Here is a 20849-nt window from a genome sequence, read left to right as displayed (position 1 = left end):
CCTCATGTGATCTGACCAGGATAAGCATGGTCATGCGATAAGGATTATGAGATAATCCGGTTTGTGGTCGGCATCACTGGAACGAGAAAGAGGTCGGGCTAGCACAAGGATGACAGACTCGCCTTGAGCCCGACAACACATATCGTGTGGCAAAAGGAATGGAAGTGTGATGTACAAGTTCGCCAACCGGCTTCATTGTCTGCTTGGTGGTCGGCATGCCTTGCTAGAGGCCGCTACCAGCCGAGCAGGTCGGAGGTGATCTGACCTGCGACCAAGCCGACTTGAACCTAAGGGGTCGCGCGCTTAAGGGAAGGATCCTGTGAGGCCGGATCGGACTCCACGAGTCAGATGTGATCCTACTCGGACTCGGATCCCGGCCGAACAGATTTTGGGCTTTAGGGTCCGTGCGAGGCCCAAGTGTTGAGCCCGCGACGGACGCCTATATAAAGTGGAGGTGCGGCACACTCATTTGGTTGATCTCTTCGCCGCTGTCACTAGGGTTTGCATGTGTTGCGAATAAACACCTCCACTCGCCGCCGGTTGTGTGATCGGACCTAGCAGTCCGCCGCACGACGTTCCTCCTGCACGCGCGGATACCGTTAGAGGCGGTGCACCTGCGCCACTCCGGCGAACTTGTATGTGGGATCCGACGACCGGTTGTTCAAGGGAGATCGGACGAGGAGGAGACGATCCGCGCGGACGCGCTGCCCCAACTCTTCTTCCGCTGCACGGCACCGCGCGTCTAGTGGTAACGATCTGTGATCCATTCCCCTAGCATGTTCCTAGTTGTTCTGCACGTAGGAAATTTTAATTTGCAGTTGACGCACCCTACTGTAGAAGCCAACACAGGATACCCTGCCAACCGCACGGCGCAGGCGGCGAAGAATGACGGCGGTGTTGGCGCCCAACCGGGGGTGTGATACGTCTCCAAAGTATCTATAATTTTTGATTGTTCCATGCTATTATATTATCTGTTTTGGATGTTTAATGGGCTTTAATATACCTTTTTATATTATTTTTGGGACTAACCTATTAACCGAAGGCCCAATGCAAATTGCTGTTTTTTGCCTATTTCAGTGTTTCGCAGAAAAGGAATATCAAACGGAATCCAAACAGAATGAAACCTTCGCGAGGATCGTTTTTGGAACAAACGCAATCCAGGAGACTTGGAGTGGACGTCAAGGAAGCAACAAGGCGGCCACGAGGCAGGGAGGCGCGCCTAGGGGGTAGGCGCGCCCCCACCCTCGTGGGCCCCTCGTAGCTCCACCGACCTACTTCCTTCGCCTATATATACTCTTATACCCTGAAAACATCCAGGGGAGCCACGAAACACTTTTTTCACCGCCGCAACCTTCTGTACCCATGAGATCCCATCTTGGGGCCTTTTCCGGCACTCCGCCGGAGGGGGAATCAATCACGGAGGGCTTCTATATCAACACCATGGCCTCTCCGATGATGTGTGAGTAGTTTACCACAGACCTTCGGGTCCATAGTTATTAGCTAGATGGCTTCTTCTCTCTATTTGGATCTCAATACAAAGTTCTCCTCGATTCTCTTGGAGATCTATTCGATGTAATACTTTTTGCGGTGTGTTTGTCGAGATCCAATGAATTATGGATTTATGATCAAGATTATCTATGAACAATATTTGATTCTTCTTTGAATTCTTATATGCATGATTTAATATCTTTGCAAGTCTCTTCGAATTATCAGTTTGGTTTGGCCTACTAGATTGATATTTCTTGCAATGGGAGAAGTGCTTAGCTTTAGTTCAATCTTGCGGTGTCCTTTCCCAGTGACAGCAGGGGCAGCAAGGCACGTTTTGTATTGTTGCCATCAAGGATAAAAAGATGGGGTTTATATCATATTGCTTGAGTTTATCCCTCTACATTATGTCATCTTGCTTAATGCGTTACTCTGTTCTTATGAACTTAATACTCTAGATGCATGCTGGATAGCGGTCGATGTGTGGAGTAATAGTAGTAGATGCAGAATCGTTTCGGTCTACTTGACACGGACGTGATGCCTATGTTCATGATCATGCCTAGATATTCTCATAACTATGCGCTTTCTATCAATTGCTCGACAGTAATTTGTTCACCCACCGTAAAATATGCTATCTTGAGAGAAGCCACTAGTGAAACCTATGGCCCCGGGTCTATTTTACATCATATTAGTTTCCCGTCAACTAGCTATTTCTGTCGCCGTTTATTTTGCAATCTTTACTTTTCACTCTATACAACAAAAATACCAAAAATATTTATCTTATCATCTTTATCAGATCTCACTTTTGCAAGTGGCCTTAAAGGGATTGACAACCCATTTATCGTTTTGGTTGCAAGGTTCTTAATTGTTTGTGCAGGTACTAGGGATTTGCGTGTAGTCTCCTACTGGATTGATACCTTGGTTCTCAACAACCGAGGGAAATACTTACGCTACTTTGCTGCATCACCCTTTCCTCTTCAAGGGAAAACCAACGCATGCTCAAGAGGTAGCAAGAAGGATTTCTGGCGCCGTTGCCGGGGAGATCTACGCACAAGTCAAGACATACAAAGTACCCATCATAAACTCTTATCCCTCGCATTACATTATTTGCCGTTTGCCTCTCGTTTTCCTTTCCCCCACTTCACCTTTGTCGTTTTATTCGCCCTTTTCCGTTCGCTTCTTTTTGCTTGCTTCTTGTTTGCTAGTGTGTTGGATTGATTGCTTGTCACGACGGCTCAAGACAATACTAAATTGTGTGACTTTTCCAATACCAACAACAATGATTTTATTAGCACTCCGATTGCTCCTATTACCGATGCTGAATCTTGTGAAATTAATGCTGCTTTCTTGAATCTTGTCATGAAAGATCAATTTTCTAGCCTTCCTAGTGAAGATGCCGCTACCCATCTAAACAACTTTGTTGATTTGTGCGATATGCAAAAGAAGAAAGATGTGGATAATGATATTGTTAAATTGAAGCTATTTCCGTTTTCGCTTAGAGATCGTGCTAAAACTTGGTTCTCTTCTCTGCCTAAAAATAGTATTGATTCATGGAATAAGTGCAAAGATGCTTTTATCTCTAAGTATTCTCCTCCCGCTAATATCATCTCTCTTAGAAACGATATTATGAATTTTAAGCAACTTGATCATGAGCATGTTGCACAAGCTTGGGAGAGGATGGAATTAATGATACGTAATTGCCCTACACATGGTTTAAATTTATGGATGATTATACAAAAAATTTATGCTGGATTGAATTTTGCTTCTAGAAATCTTTTAGATTCGGCCGCGGGAGGCACTTTTATGGAAATCACTTTAGGAGAAGCTACTAAACTACTAGATAATATTATGGTTAATTATTCTCAATGGCAGATCGAAAGATCTACTAGTAAAAAGGTTCATGCAATTGAAGAGATTAATGTTTTGAGTAGAAAGATGGATGAACTTATGAAATTGTTTGCTAATAAGAGTGTTTCTTTTGATCCTAATGATATGCCTTTGTCCACTTTGATTAAGAATAATAATGAATCTATGGATGTGAATTTTGTTGGTAGGAGCAATTTTGGTAACAATGCTTATAGAGGAGACTTTAATTCTATGTCGTTCCCTACTAATTCCTCTAATAATTATGGTAATTCCTACAACAACTCTTATGGAAATTTTAATAATATGCCCTCTGATTTTGAGACTAGTGTTAAAGAATTTATGATTTCGCAAAAGAATTTCAATGCTTTGCTTGAAGAAAAATTGCCTAAGATTGATGAGTTCGCTAGGAACGTGGATATAATTTTTCTTAATGTTGATTCTTTGAAACTTAGATATATTCCACATAAGCATGATATCAACGAGTCTCTGAAAGCCATGAGAATTTTCATTGATGAGTACAAAGAAAGAACCGCTAGGATGGGTGCTAAAAAAGATTGCTTTCTAAAAGCATGTTCTTCTAGTTTTCATGGTAATAATGATGAAGATCTGAAAGTGATTGATGTGTCTCCTATTAAATCTTTTTTTCCAATATTAATATTGATAATGATGGGACTGGAGATGAGTCAACTTTAGTTAAAAGGCGTCCCAATGATTCGGAGTTTTTAAATCTTGATGCAAAAATTGGTAAAAGTGGGATTGAAGAGGTCAAAACTTTAAATAGAAATGAACCCACTATTTTGGATTTCAAGGAATTTAATTATTACAATTGTTCTTTGATAGATTGTATCTCCTTGCTGCAATCCGTGTTAAATTCTCCTCATGCTTATAGTCAAGATAAAGCTTTTACCAAACATATCGTTGATGCTTTAATGCACTCCTATGAAGAAAAACTTGAATTAGAAGTTTCTATCCCTAGAAAACTTTATGATGAGTGGGAACCTACTACTAAAATTAAGATTAAAGATCATGAATGCTATGCTTTATGTGATTTGGGTGCTAGTATTTCCACGATTCCTAAAACTTTGTGTGATGTGTAAAAAACAGAAACTTTAGCGCTCACGAGATTAGCTGCCATTTTTTACTGGAGAGTGATTTTAGGTTGATTCTTTTTGGAGATGATTAATAGATAAATTCCTCACATCCGGAAATTTATTTCAGAATTTTTGGAGTTCCATAAGTATACGTTTGATACAGATTACTACAGACTGTTATGTTTTTGACAGATTCTGTTTTTCGTGTGTTGTTTGTTTATTTTGATGAATCTATGGCTAGTATTAGGGGTATGAACCATAGAGAAGTTGGAATACAGTAGGTCAACAATATAAATAAAGAATGAGTTCATTACAGTATCTGAAAGTGGTGGTTTATTTTTATTTCGCTAACAGAGCTCATGAGATTTTCTGTTGAGTTTTGTGTTGTTAAGTTTTCAAGTTTTTGGGTAAAGATTTGATGGATTTTGGAACAAGGAGTGGCAAGATCCTAAGCTTGGGGATGCCCAAGGCACCCCAAGGTAAAATTCAAGGACAACCAAAAGCCTAAGTTTGGGGATGCCCCGGAAGGCATCCCCTCTTTCGTCTTCGTCTATCGGTAACTTTACTCGATGCTATATTTTTATTCACCACATGATATGTGTTTTGCTTGGAGCGTCTTGTATGATTTGAGTCTTTGATTTTAGTTTAACACAATAATCCTTGCTGTACACACCTTTTGGAGAGACACACATGAATCAGAATTTATTAGAATACTCTATGTGCTTCACTTATATCTTTTGAGCTAGATAATTTTGCTCTAGTGCTTCACTTATACCTTTTTAGAGCACGGTGGTGGTTATATTTTGTAGAAATTATTGATCTCTCATGCTTCACTTATATTATTTTGAGAGTCTTTTATAAAAGCATGGTAGTTTGCTTTGGCTATAAAATTAGTCCTAATATGATAGGCATCCAAGATGGGTATAATAAAAACTTTCATATAGAGTTCATTAAATACTATGATAAACTTGATACTTGATAATTGTTTTGAGATATAAAGGTGGTATTAGAGTCATGCTAGTTGGGTAATTATGAAATTGAGAAATACTTGTGTTAAGGTTGGCAAGTCCCATAGGATGCACGTATGGTGAACGTTGTGTGACAAATTTGAAGCATGGGGTGCTCTTTGATTGCTTTCCTTATGAGTGGCGGTCGGGGACGAGCGATGGTCTTTTCCTACCAATCTATCCCCCTAGGCATGCATAGTAGTACTTTGCTTCGAGGGCTAATAAACTCTTGCAATAAGTATATGAGTTCTCTATGACTAATGTGAGTCCATGGATTATACGCACTCTTACCTTTCCGCAATTTGCTAGCCTCTACGGCACCGTGCATTGCCCTTTCTCACCTTGAGAGTTGGTGCAAACTTCGCCGGTGCATCCAAACCCCGTGATATGATACGCACTATCACACATAAGCCTCCTTATATCTTCCTCAAAACAGCCACCATACCTACCTATTATGGCATTTCCATAGCCATTCCGAGATATATTGCCATGCAACTTTCCACCGTTCCGTTTATTATGACACGCTCCATCATTGTCATATTGCTTTGCATGATCATGTAGTTGACATCGTATTTGCGGCAAAGCCACCTTCATAATTTTTTCATACGTGTCGCTGTTGATTCATTGCATATCCCGGTACACCGCCGAAGGCATTCACATAGAGTCATATTTTGTTCTAAGTATTGAGTTGTAATTCTTGAGTTGTAAGTAAATAGAAGTGTGATGATTTTCATTATTAGAGCATTGTCCCATGTGAGGAAAGGATGATGGAGGCTATGATTCCCCCACAAGTCGGGATGAGACTCCGGACTAAAAATAAAATAAAAATAAAAAAGAGGCCAAAGAAGCCCAAATAAAAAAAGAGGCCAAAGAAGCCCAAATGAAAAAAAGAAAAAAAGAGAAAAAAAGAGAAGGGACAATGTTACTATCCTTTTTCCACACTTGTGCTTCAAAATAGCACCATGATCTTCATGATAGAGAGTTTCTTATTTTGTCACTTTCATATACTAGTGGGAATTTTTCATTATAGAACTTGGCTTGTGTATTCCAATGATGGGCTTCCTCAAAATGCCCTAGGTCTTCGTGAGCAAGAAAGTTGGATGCACACCCACTTAGTTTCTTTTGATGAGCTTTCATACACTTATAGCTCTAGTGCATCCGTTGCATGGCAATCCCTATTCCTCGCATTGACATCAATTGATGGGCATCTCCATAGCCCGTTGATTAGCCGCGTCAATGTGAGACTTTCTTTTTTTGTCTTCTCACATAACCCCTATCATCATACTCTACTCCACCCATAGTGCTATATCCATGGCTTGCGCTCATGTATTGCGTGAGGGTTGAAAAAGCTGAAGTGCATTAAAAAGTATGAACCAATTGCTCGGCTTGTCATCGGGGTTGTGCATGATGGGAGCATTTTGTGTGACGAAAATGAAGCATGGCCAAACTATATGATTTTGTTGGGATAAGCTTTCTTTGGCTATGTTATTTTGATAAGACATAATTGCTTGGTTAGCATGCTTGAAGTATTACTATTTTTATGTCAATATTAAACTTTTATCTTGAATCTTTTGGATCTGAACATTCATGCCACAATAAAGAGAATTACATTGAAAATTATGTTAGGTAGCATTCCACATCAAAAATTCTGTTTTTATCATTTACCTACTCGAGGACGAGCAGGAATTAAGCTTGGGGATGCTTGATACGTCTCCAACGTATCTATAATTTTTTATTGTTCCATGCTATTATATTATCTGTTTTGGATGTTTAATGGGCTTTAATATACCTTTTTATATTATTTTTGGGACTAACCTATTAACCGAAGGCCTAGTGCAAATTGTTGTTTTTTTGCCTATTTCAGTGTTTCGCAGAAAAGGAATATCAAACGGAATCAAAACGGAATGAAACCATCGCGTGGATCATTTTTGGAACAAACACAATCCAGGAGACTTGGAGTGGACGTCAAGGAAGCAACGAGGCGGCCGCGAGGCAGGGAGGCGCGCCCCCACCCTCGTGGGCCCCTGGTAGCTCCACCGACCTACTTCCTTCGCCTATATATACTCTTATACCCTGAAAACATCCAAGGGAGCCACGAAACACTTTTTCCACCGCCGCAACCTTCTGTACCCGTGAGATCCCATCTTGGGGCCTTTTCCGGCGCTCCGCCGGAGATGGAATCGATCACGGAGGGCTTCTACATCAACACCATGGCCTCTCCGATGATGTGTGAGTAGTTTACCACAGACCTTCGGGTCCATAGTTATTAGCTAGATGGCTTCTTCTCTCTCTTTGGATCTCAATACAAAGTTCTCCTCGATTCTCTTGGAGATCTATTCGATGTAATACTTTTTGCGGTGTGTTTGTCGAGATCCGATGAACTGTGGGTTTATGATCAAGATTATCTATGAACAATATTTGATTCTTCTCTGAATTCTTATATGCATGATTTGATATCTTTGCAAGTCTCTTCGAATTATCAGTTTGGTTTGGCCTACTAGATTGATATTTCTTGCAATGGGAGAAGTGCTTAGCTTTGGTTCAATCTTGCGGTGTCCTTTCCCAGTGACAGCAGGGGCAGCAAGGCACGTATTGTATTGTTGCCATCGAGGATAAAAAGATGGGGTTTATATCATATTGCTTGAGTTTATCCCTCTACATCATGTCATCTTGCTTAATCCGTTACTCTGTTCTTATGAACTTAATACTCTAGATGCATGCTGGATAGCGGTCGATGTGTGGAGTAATAGTAGTAGATGCAAAATCATTTCGGTCTACTTGACACAGACGTGATGCCTATGTTCATGATCATGCCTAGATATTCTCATAACTATGCGCTTTTCTATCAATTGCTCGACAGTAATTTGTTCACCCACCGTAAAATATGCTATCTTGAGAGAAGCCACTAGTGAAACCTATGGCCCCGGGTCTATTTTACATCATATTAGTTTCCCGTCAACTAGCTATTTCTGTCGCCATTTATTTTGCAATCTTTACTTTTCACTCTATACAACAAAAATACCAAAAATATTTATCTTATTATCTTTATTAGATCTCACTTTTGCAAGTGGCCGTGAAGGGATTGACAACCCCTTTATCGTGTTGCTTGCAAGGTTCTGAATTGTTTGTGCAGGTACTAGGGATTTGCGTGTAGTATCCTACTGGATAGATACCTTGGTTCTCAATAACCGAGGGAAATACTTATGCTACTTTGCTGCATCACCCTTTCCTCTTCAAGGGAAAACCAGCGCATGCTCAAGAGGTAGCAGGGTGCCTGATACGTCTCCAACGCATCTATAATTTTTGATTGTTCCATGCTATTTTATTATCAATCTTGGATGTTTTATAGTCATTTTATATCATTTTTGGTACTAACCTATTGACATAGTGCCAAGTGCCAGTTGCTGTTTTTTCCATGTTTTTTACATCGCAGGAAATCAATATCAAACGGAGTCCAAATGCCACGAAACTCGACAATGAATTTTTTTGGGCCAGAAGGAAGGCAATGGGCTGGTTGCACCTGGGGGGTGCCCCGAGGGGGCCACAACCCACCAGGGCGCGCCAGGAGGCCCAGCCCAGGCGCGCCCTGGTGGGTTGTGCCCACCTCGGGTGCCCCCGGGACTACCTCTTTGATCTATAAATACCCCAAAAATACCAGAACCCTAGAAGCGTCGACGAAATATTCATCTAGCTGCCGCAGAGTCCAGAACCACCAGATCCAATCTAGACACCATCACGGAGGGGTTCACCACTTCCATTGGTGCCTCTCCGATGATGCGTGAGTAGTTCTTTGTAGACCTTCGGGTCCGTAGTTAGTAGCTAGATGGCTTCCTCTCTCTCGCGGAATTCTCAATACAATGGTCTCTTGGAGATCCATATGATGTAACTCTTTTGCGGTGTGTTTGTTGGGATCTGATGAACTTCGAGTTTATGATCAGTTATATGTTTTTATATCCATGAAAGTTATTTGAGTTTCTTTGATCTCTTATATGAATGATCTCTTATATCCTCGTATTTCTTCTCCGACATTTGGGTTTTGTTTGGCCAACTTGACCTATTTATCTTGCAATGGGAAGAGGTGCCTGATAGTGGGTTTGATCTTACGGTGCTTGATCCCAGTGACAGAAAGGGAACCGACACGTATGTATCGTTGCTACTAAGGATAAAAGACGAGATCTATATCTACCGCCATATAGATAAATGGATCTTATCTACATCATGTCATCGTTCTTATTGCATTACTCTGTTTTTCCATGAACTTAATACACTAGATGCATGCTGGATAGCGGTCGATGTGTGGAGTAATAGTAGTAGATGTAGGCAGGAGTCGGTCTACTAATCTTGGACGTGATGCCTATGTAATGATCATTGCCTGGATATCGTCATAATTATTTGAAGTTCTATCAATTGCCCAACAGTAATTTGTTTACCCACCGTTTGCTATTTTTCTTGAGAGAAGCCACTAGTGAAACCTACGGCCCCCAGGTCTTCTTGCTCATATATTTGCCTTGCGATCTACTTTTCCTTTGCATTTTTATTCAGATCCATTAAGTCAAATAACACAAAAATACCTTGCTGTGTTTTATCTCTATTTATTTTATTTGGCATTCGATCTATCAATCTACTACAATTAACCTCAAGTCCGCTCAGGGGCGAACCCAAGTTGAGCTACCCGGGTGCAAGATGTTTTCTTTGTAAGTTTCATGCAAAATATAGTGTGTGACACCCCATCTTTAGATGAAAAATATGAGTGATCATATGCTAGGACACCTGGTCATTTTCTCTCTAGGTCCGCCCCTGCGTCCACTTGCCTATCTTGAGGCGCCGTACCCCGGAAGGGATTGACAACCCCTTTAACACGTCGGGTTGCGAGGTGTTTTTGTTTGTGTGCAGGTGTTGTTTACGTTATGTTGCTTGGTTCTCCTACTAGTTCAATACATTGGTTTCATAACTGAGGGAAATACCTACCATCGCTGTGCTACATCATCCCACCCTCTCCAGGGAAATACCGACGTAGTTTCAGCTACCATCAAGGAGAATTTCTGGCACCGTTGCCGGGGAGGATCTTCAACATAACCAGGTTCCTAATCACAAATCACATCTCCTTGCAATTTACATTATCTCCCATTTGCCTCTCATTTTTCTCTCCCCCGCTTCACAAAAATTTGCCGTTTTTCGCCTCTCTTTTTCCGTTCACCATTTTCTCGTCAGATCTATTCTTTGCTTGCAATCATGAGTGATTTCAGTATGGCACCAACAGATGATGGCCCGACTCCTAATATTGGACGTACATGCAATCTGGATGCTAAAACTTTTATCTTGGGGCAAGGGAACGTTATGGGAAAAGAACGTATCCAAGAATTTCTCAATTGTGTTGGAAATCTAAGTCTTGATGATGCTCCTATACTTAAAACTACTAGATCTTATGCAGATGCTATTTCAGCACTAGTTCTGAAACTTGAAAGTAAATTTATCCGCACTCATCCTACTTTGCAAAGATTGTTTTTTGAGCTTCCCGAAATAAAGAACCCTAGAGCCAAAAAGTTGGCCACTCTCGTTCTTATGAACGAGTTCGACTACATAATTCGGGAAGCTAGGGAAATCTTTGACTCTTATGGTATGAATCGTGAAAAATCCGTGATAGATGAAATTCTTTGCAATAGTGACTAAGACATTTGCTTGGGGATAATAAGATCTTTGATGATAATCTTAAAAAGGAGGTTCCCGTTCTAGAAATAATCCAACAAGTTTTTAATGATGTTAATCAACACTACTCTTGGATTGTTGCGGGAAATCAAAGGGGTTATGATGAAAACCAACTAAGGAATGCTTAAGTTTCTATGGATAATATGTTTTATGTTGTGTTTACAAAACCTCCTGATAAAAATACCCCCAAGAAAATTAAGAAGAAGAAGGATGACAAAAGTAGCTAAGGGCGTAAAACTATAGCGCTTGTTGGGAGGCAACCCAATGAATAAAATTTATTTTTGCTTTTTGATTTCTGTTCTTGTGTGTTTACAAAATTATGCTACTGGTATGATTGTGCTTTTTATGTTTTAATTAGTGTTTGTTCCAAGTAAAGCCTATAGGATCTTCTTGGGTGATAGTTGTTTGATCTTGCTGTAAAAGACAGAAACTTTGCGCTCGCGAAAATAATTTTCATAAATCACAGAAAAGAGCTTTTGCCCTGATTATTTTTGCATCAGATTAATAAACAAATTACCCTGGTCGTCCTATTTTGGTAGAATTTTTGGAGTTCCAGAAGTATTCAAACAAATCAGATTACTACAGACTGTTCTGTTTTGACAGATTCTGTTTTCTTTGTATTGTGTGCTTATTTTGACGGCTCTATGGTTTTCTTTGATGAGTTTTTGCCATAGAAAAGTTGGAATACAGTAGATATAATAGAAAAACAAAATATGAATTGGTTTGATACAGCACTTATAGTAGTGATTTATTTTTCTTACACTAATGGATCTCACGAAGGTTTTGTTGAGTTTTGTGTGATTGGAGTTTTCAAATTTTGAGTTATCTTACGATGGATGAAGGAAGGATGTAAGAGCCTAAGCTTGGGGATGCCCCGGCATCCCAAGCTATTATCCAAGTATGAGCAACCAACTAAGCTTGGGGATGCCCCCGAGTGGCATCCCCGCTTTTTTCCAACAACTATCGGTATTTTACTCGAGGCTATATTTTTATTCATCACATGATATGTGTTTTGCTTGGAGCGTCTTGTATGATATGTGTCTTTGCTGGTTTTATTTTGTGTTTTAAGTCATCAATCCTTTCTGGACACACCTATTTCAGAGAGCTAAAATTATTTCATGACTTGTTAGAATTGCTCTCTATGCTTCACTTAAATCTTTTATGAGCTAGGACTTGCTCTAGTTCTTCACTTATATCTTTTTGAGCATGGTGTGCTTTGTTATTTTTGAACAAATGCTCTGTTGCTTCACTTAGATTTATTTTAGAGTTAGTAAAATTTTGAAGAAATTCTCTCTTGCTTCACTTAAATTATTTTGAGAGAAAGAAAAAATTGTTATGCTCATGATCTTCACTTATATTTGTTTGAGCTTATGAAAAGCAACACATAAAAATTAGTCCCGAAGTGATAGATATCCAAGAAGGATAAATAAAAAATGTCATGAAGATCATTGGACAAAATAAACTTGATTCTTAGTAATAGTTCTGAAATATGATGATGTGATATGTGAGTTATGTTGATGAGTAATTGTGCTCTAGTAAGAATATTGGTGTTAAGGTTTGTGATTCCCTATGCATGCACGAAAGTCAATAATCATGCAATGAAAATTATATCCTACTTATGGTGCATTATTCGGTGTTAATTATGCTTAATGCTTGCTTATGAGATTATTCGTTTCTTGGTTGGTCACTTCTCAATCTTTTTGCTAGCCTTCATTTTGCACTAAGTATGACCTCTACTTGTGCATCCAAAATCCTTTAAACCAGTTCTGCCACATGAGTCCACTATATCTACCTATATGCGGTATTCTTTTGCCGTTCTAAGCAAATTTGCATGTGCCATCTCTAATTTTCAAAATAAACTTCTCTTTTGTGTGTTTGTTTCGCTCGCGGAACGGTAACGGGTGGCTAATATTTTCCATGCTAGATGTGTTATTCTCAAGATCAGTGTTTATTCACTTGTCATTGCACGAGAGTAAGGCAAAGGTTTTAGGGATGCCCAGTCCCGAAATGCAAAAATGAATTTACTTTATGTTGTCAAATAATAAATTCCTTGGAAAGTGTTGGTATGGAGGGCACCCGTGGATACGGTTAGCCATGGAAAGTGAAAGTATGGTGGAAAAAGGAATAAACTTTATTTTCTGTTTGAGAACCGCCTATGGCGTATCTAGCATGGAAAGTGTTCAGAACTCTGAGTCGTTTTCGTTGGTGGGATGGATACACCTCCCAAAATGTTTTTATCTCTAATTTTTTACTTTGAGCTCTGGCACCTCTACAAATCCCTACTTCTCTCTGCGAAGGGCCTTTATTTTACTTTATGCAATTTTTATTTTTTGAATTTGAGTCTCCATCTTCTCTTATAAAAGCACCAGGCAATATGATCTTGCCCAAGTATTGGGTGTAGTTAATATTCGAGTGTGTTTCATGAATGGACCAATGTTTGAGCATGATGGGCTAGGGATAACTTATTTTAGTGTTGATATTTTGAAAGACATGGTTGCTTGTTGATATGCTTGAGTATCTAAATTATTATGTCAAAACTAGAGTATTGCTTTGAATCACATAAAAGTCCAATTGTCCATGCTATAAATAAAAGAATATGATATGACTTGATGAACAACACTCCACATCAAAAATTCTGTTTTTATCACTTACCTACTCAAAGACGAGTAGGAGTTAAGCTTGGGGATGCTGATACGTCTCCAACGTATCTATAATTTTTGATTATTCCATGTTGTTTTATTATCAATCTTGGATGTTTTATAATCATTTTATAGTCATTTTATATCATTTTTTGGTACTAACCTATGGACATAGTGCCAAGTGGCAGTTGCTGTTTTTTCCATGTTTTTTACATCGCAGGAAATCAATATCAAACGGAGTCCAAATGCCACGAAACTCCACGATGAATTTTTATGGGCCAGAAGGAAGGCAATGGGCCTTGGTTGCACCTGGGGGTGCCCCGAGGGGGCACAACCCACCAGGGCGCGCCCTGGTGGGTTGTGCCCACCTCGGGTGCCCCCCGGACCGCCTCTTTGATCTATAAATACCCCAAAAATACCAAAACACTAGAAGCGTCGACGAAATATTCATCTAGCCGCCGTAGAGTCCAGAACCACCAGATCCAATCTAGACACCATCACGGAGGGGTTCACCACTTCCATTGGTGCCTCTCCGATGATGCGTGAGTAGTTCTTTGTAGACCTTCGGGTCCGTAGTTAGTAGCTAGATGGCTTCCTCTCTCTCGCGGAATTCTCAATAAAATGGTCTCTTGGAGATCCATATGATGTAACTCTTTTGCGGTGTGTTTGTTGGGATCTGATGAACTTCGAGTTTATGATCAGTTATATGTTTTTATATCCATGAAAGTTATTTGAGTTTCTTTGATCTCTTATATGAATGATCTCTTATAGCCTCATATTTCTTCTCCGACATTTGGGTTTTGTTTGGCCAACTTGATCTATTTATCTTGCAATGGGAAGAGGTGCCCGATAGTTGGTTCGATCTTACGGTGCTTGATCCCAGTGACAGAAAGGGAACCGACACGTATGTATCGTTGCTACTAAGGATAAAAGACGAGATCTATATCTACCGCCATATAGATAAATGGATCTTATCTACATCATGTCATCGTTCTTATTGCATTACTCCGTTTTTCCATGAACTTAATACACTAGATGCATGTTGGATAGTGGTCGATGTGTGGAGTAATAGTAGTAGATGTAGGCAGGAGTCGGTCTACTAATCTTGGACGTGATGCCTATGTAATGATCATTGCCTGGATATTGTCATAATTATTTGAAGTTCTATCAATTGGCCAACAGTAATTTGTTTACCCACCGTTTGCTATTTTTCTCGAGAGAAGCCACTAGTGAAACCTACGGCCCCGGGTCTTCTTGCTCATATATTTGCCTTGCGATCTACTTTTCCTTTGCATTTTTATTCAGATCCATTAAGCCAAAAAACACAAAAATAGCTTGCTGCGTTTTATCTCTATTTATTTTATTTGGCGTTCGATCTATCAATCTACTACAATTAACCTCACGTCCGCTTGCCTATCTTGAGGCGCCGTACCCCGGAAGGGATTGACAACCCCTTTAACACGTCGGGTTGCGAGTTGTTGTTGTTTGTGCGCAGGTGTTGTTTACGTTATGTTGCTTGGTGCTCCTACTGGTTCAATACCTTGGTTTCATAACTGAGGGAAATACCTACCATCGCTGTGCTACATCATCCCTCCCTCTCCAGGGAAATACCGACGTAGTTTCAGCTACCATCAAGGAGAATTTCTGGCGCCGTTGCCGGGGAGGATCTTCAACATAACCAGGTTCCTAATCACAAATCACATCTCCTTGCAATTTACATTATTTCCCATTTGCCTCTCCTTTTCCTCTCCCCCACTTCACAAAAATTTGCCGTTTTTCGCCTCTCTTTTTCCGTTCACCATTTTCTCGTCAGATCTATTCTTTGCTTGCAATCATGAGCGATTTCGGTATGGCACCAACAGATGATGACCCGACTCCTAATATTGGACGTACATGCAATCTGGATGCTAAAACTTTTATCTTGGGGCAAGGGAACGTTATGGGAAAAGAACGTATCCAAGAATTTCTCAATTGTGTTGGAAATCTAAGTCTTGATGATGCTCCTATACTTAAAACTACTAGATCTTATGCGGATGCTATTTCAGCACTAGTTCTGAAACTTGAAAGTAAATTTATCCGCACTCATCCTACTTTGCAAAGATTGTTTTTTGAGCTTCCCGAAATAAAGAACCCTAGAGCCAAAAAGTTGGCCACTCTCGTTCTTATGAACGAGTTCGACTACATAATTCGGGAAGCTAGGGAAATCTTTGACTCTTATGGTATGAATCATGAAAAACCTGTGATAGATGAAATTCTTTACAATAGTGACTATGCACTAAGACATTTGCTTGGGGATAATAAGATCTTTGATGATAATATTAAAAAGGAGGTTCCTGTTCTAGAAATAATCCAACAAGTTTTTAATGATGTTAATCAACACTACTCTTGGATTGTAGCGGGAAATCAAAGGGGTTATGATGAAAACCAACTAAGGAATGCTTAAGTTTCTATGGATAATATGTTTTAGGTTGTGTTTACAAAACCTCCTGATAAAAATACCCCCAAGAAAATTAAGAAGAAGAAGGATGACAAAACTAGCTAAGGGCGTAAAACTATAGCGCTTGTTGGGAGGCAACCTAATGAATAAAATTTATTTTTGCTTTTTGATTTCTGTTCTTGTGTGTTTACACAATTATGCTACTGGTATGATTGTGATTTTTATGTTTTAATTAGTGTTTGTTCCAAGTAAAGCCTATAGGATCTTCTTGGGTGATAGTTGTTTGATCTTGCTGTAAAAGACAGAAACTTTGCGCTCGCGAAAATAATTTTCATAAATCACAGAAAAGAGCTTTTTCCCTGATTAGTTTTGCAGAAGATTAATATACAAATTACCCTGGTCGTCCTATTTTTGTAGAATTTTTGGAGTTCCAGAAGTATTCAAAAAAATTAGATTACTACAGACTGTTCTGTTTTGACAGATTCTGTTTTCTTTGTATTGTGTGCTTATTTTGATGGCTCTATGATTTTCTTTGATGAGTTTTTGCCATAGAAAAGTTGGAATACAGTAGATATAATAGAAAAACAAAGTATGAATTGGTTTGATACAACACTTATAGTAGTGATTTATTTTTCTTACACTAATGGATCTCACGAAGGTTTTGTTGAGTTTTGTGTGATTGAAGTTTTCAAATTTTGAGTTATCTTACGATGGATGAAGGAAGGATGTAAGAGCCTAAGCTTGGGGATGCCCCGGCATCCCAAGCTATTATCCAAGTATGAGCAACCAACTAAGCTTGGGGATGCCCCCGAGTGGCATCCCCGCTTTTTTCCAACAACTATCGGTATTTTACTCGAGGCTATATTTTTATTCGTCACATGCTATGTGTTTTGCTTGGATTGTCTTGTATGATATGTGTCTTTGCTTGTTTTATTTTGTGTTTTAAGTCATCAATCCTTTCTGGACACACCTATTTGAGAGAGCTAAAATTATTTCATGACTTGTTAGAATTGCTCTCTATGCTTCACTTAAATCTTTTATGAGCTAGGACTTGCTCTAGTGCTTCACTTATATCTTTTTGAGCATGGTGTGCTTTGTTATTTTTGAAGAAATTCTCTCTTGATTCACTTAGATTTATTTGATAGTTAGTAAAATTTTGAAGAAATTCTCTCTTGCTTCACTTAAATTATTTTGAGAGAAAGAAAAAATTGTTATGCTCATGATCTTCACTTATATTTGTTTGAGCTTATGAAAAGCAACACATAAAAATTAGTCCCAAAGTGATAGATATCCAAGAAGGATAAAGAAAAAATGTCATGAAGATCATTGGACAAAATAAACTTGATTCTTAGTAATAGTTCTAAGATATGATGATGTGATATGTGAGTTATGTTGATGAGTAATTGTGCTCTAGTAAGAATATTGGTGTTAAGGTTTGTGATTCCCTATGCATGCACGAAAGTCAATAATCATGCAATGAAAATTATATCCTACTTATGGTGCATTATTCGGTGTTAATTATGCTTAATGCTTGCTTATGAGATTATTCGTTTCTTGGTTGGTCGCTTCTCAATCTTTTTGCTAGCCTTCATTTTGCACTAAGTATGACCTCTACTTGTGCATCCAAAATCCTTTAAATCAGTTCTGCCACATGAGTCCACTATATCTACCTATATGCGGTATTCTTTTGCCGTTCTAAACAAATTTGCATGTGCCATCTCTAATTTCAAAATAAACTTCTCTTTTGTGTGTTTGTTTCGCTCGCGGAACGGTAACGGGTGGCTAATATTTTCCGTGCTAGATGTGTTATTCTCAAGATCAGTGTTTATTCACTTGTCATTGCACAAGAGTAAGGCAAAGGTTTTAGGGATGCCCGGTCCCGAAATGCAAAAATGAATTTACTTTATGTTGTCAAATAATAAATTCCTTGGAAAGTGTTGGTATGGAGGGCACCCGTGGATACGGTTAGCCATGGAAAGTGAAAGTATGGTGGAAAAAGGAATAAACTTTATTTGCTGTTTGAGAACCGCCTATGGCGTATCTAGCATGGAAAGTGTTCGGAACTCTGAGTCGTTTTCGTTGGTGGGATGGATACACCTCCCAAAATGTTTTTATCTCTAATTTTTCGCTTTGAGCTCTGGCACCTCTACAAATCCCTACTTCTCTGTGCGAAGGGCCTTTCTTTTCCTTTATGCAATTTTTATTTTTTGAATTTGAGTCTCCATCTTCTCTTATAAAAGCACCAACTAGGAGGCAATATGATCTTGCCCAAGTATTGGGTGTAGTTAATATTCGAGTGTGTTTCATGAATGGACCAATGTTTGAGCATGATGGGCTAGGGATAACTTATTTTAGCGTTTATATTTTGAAAGACATGGTTGCTTGTTGATATGCTTGAGTATCTAAATTATTATGTCAAAACTAGAGTATTGCTTTGAATCACATAAAAGTCCAATTGTCCATGCTATAAATAAAAGAATATGATATGACTTGATGAACAACACTCCACATCAAAAATTCTGTTTTTATCACTTACCTAGTCGAGGACGAGTAGGAGTTAAGCTTGGGGATGCTGATACGTCTCCAACATATCTATAATTTTTGATTATTCCATGTTGTTTTATTATCAATCTTGGATGTTTTATAATCATTTTATAGTCATTTTATATCTTTTTGGTACTAACCTATTGACATAGTGCCAAGTGGCAGTTGATGTTTTTTTTCCATGTTTTTTACATCGCAGGAAATCAATATCAAACGGAGTCCAAATGCCACGAAAATCCACGATGAATTTTTATGGGCCAGAAGGAAGGCAATGGGCCCTGGTTGCACCTGGGGGTGCCCCGAGGGGGGCACACCAGGGCGCGCCCTGGTGGGTTGTGCCCACCTCGGGTGCCCCCCGGACCGCCTTTTTGATCTATAAATACCCCAAAAATACCAAAACACTAGAAGCGTCGACGAAATATTCATCTAGCCGCCGCGGAGTCCAGAACCACCAGATCCAATCTAGACACCATCATGGAGGGGCTCACCACTTCCATTGGTGCCTCTCCGATAATGCGCGAGTAGTTCTTTGTAGACCTTCGGGTCCGTAGTTAGTAGCTAGATGGCTTCCTCTCTCTCGTGGAATTCTCAATAAAATGGTCTCTTGGAGATCCATATGATGTAACTCTTTTGCGGTGTGTTTGTTGGGATCTGATGAACTTCGAGTTTATGATCAGTTATATGTTTTTATATCCATGAAAGTTATTTGAGTTTCTTTGATCTCTTATATGCATGATCTCTTATAGCCTCGTATTTCTTCTCCGATATTTGGGTTTTGTTTGGACAACTTGATCTATTTATCTTGCAATGGGAAGAGGTGCCCGGTAGCGGGTTCGATCTTACGGTGCTTGATCCCAGTGACAGAAAGGGAACCGACACGTATGTATCGTTGCTACTAAGGATAAAAAGATAAGATCTATATCTACCGCCATATAGATAAATGGAACTTGTCTACATCATGTCATCGTTCTTATTGCATTACTCTATTTTTCAATGAAATTAATACACTAGATGCAAGCTGGATAGCGGTCGATGTGTGGAGTAATAGTAAGATGTAGGCAGGAGTCGGTCTACTAATCTTGGACGTGATGCCTATGTAATGATCATTGCCTGGATATCGTCATAATTATTTGAAGTTCTATCAATTGCCCAACAGTAATTTGTTTACCCACCGTTTGCTATTTTACTCGAGAGAAGCCACTAGTGAAACCTACGGCCCCCGGGTCTTCTTGCTCATATATTTGCCTTGCGATCTACTTGTCCTTTGCATTTTTATTCAGATCTATTAAACCAAAAAACACAAAAATACATTGTTGCGTTTTATCTTTATTTATTTTATTTGCCGTTCGATCTATCAATCTACTACAATTTACCTCATGTCCGCTTGCCTATCTTGAGGCGCCGTACCCCGGAAGGGATTGACAACCCCTTTAACACATCGGGTTGCGAGGTGTTGTTGTTTGTGTGCAGGTGCTGTTTACGTTGTGTTGCTTGGTTCTCCTACTGGTTTGATACCTTGGTTTCATAACTGAGGGAAATACCCACCGTCGCTGTGCTACATCATCCCTCCCTCTCCGGGGGAGATACCGACGTAGTTTCAGCTACCATCAGTGCTGCGGCGGAATGGCCACCCGCCCGCGGAGGGAAATCATGGCGCCGGGGGTAAGGCGACGGGAGCAGAGGGGGGGGGCTCCGGAGCCACAACCTGGAGAAGGGATGGACGAGAGACGGTAGTCCTTAGAGACGGAGACGCGGAGGGACACTGGGAAGCGCAACATGACATGGTCGAAGCGGAAGACCAGGTTCGGGTCAGCACGCTCGATCGCAGTGCTAGGCGCAGTAAGGAGCAGCTCAGACGAGTGAGGGATCCCATTGGGGTTGAGTGTACACGCCGAGAGCCGGTACGCCCACATGTCAGCAGCGTCTCCACGGACGCCCGCTCCCAAGCGTGGTCTGGGATGCCAGTGAGCTCAAGGAAGACTAGGAACCACGCCGTGACCGGCTCAGCCCCCGCGGAGTCACTCCATGGATGGACGAGCAGGCGGAAGCACCGGGAACGAAACGTGGCCGCGAC

Source organism: Aegilops tauschii, chromosome 6 (assembly GCF_002575655.3).
Source record: "Aegilops tauschii subsp. strangulata cultivar AL8/78 chromosome 6, Aet v6.0, whole genome shotgun sequence".
NCBI lineage: Eukaryota > Viridiplantae > Streptophyta > Magnoliopsida > Poales > Poaceae > Aegilops > Aegilops tauschii.
The sequence above is the reverse complement of the archived record's forward strand: the minus strand, read 5'-3'. Positions refer to the sequence as shown.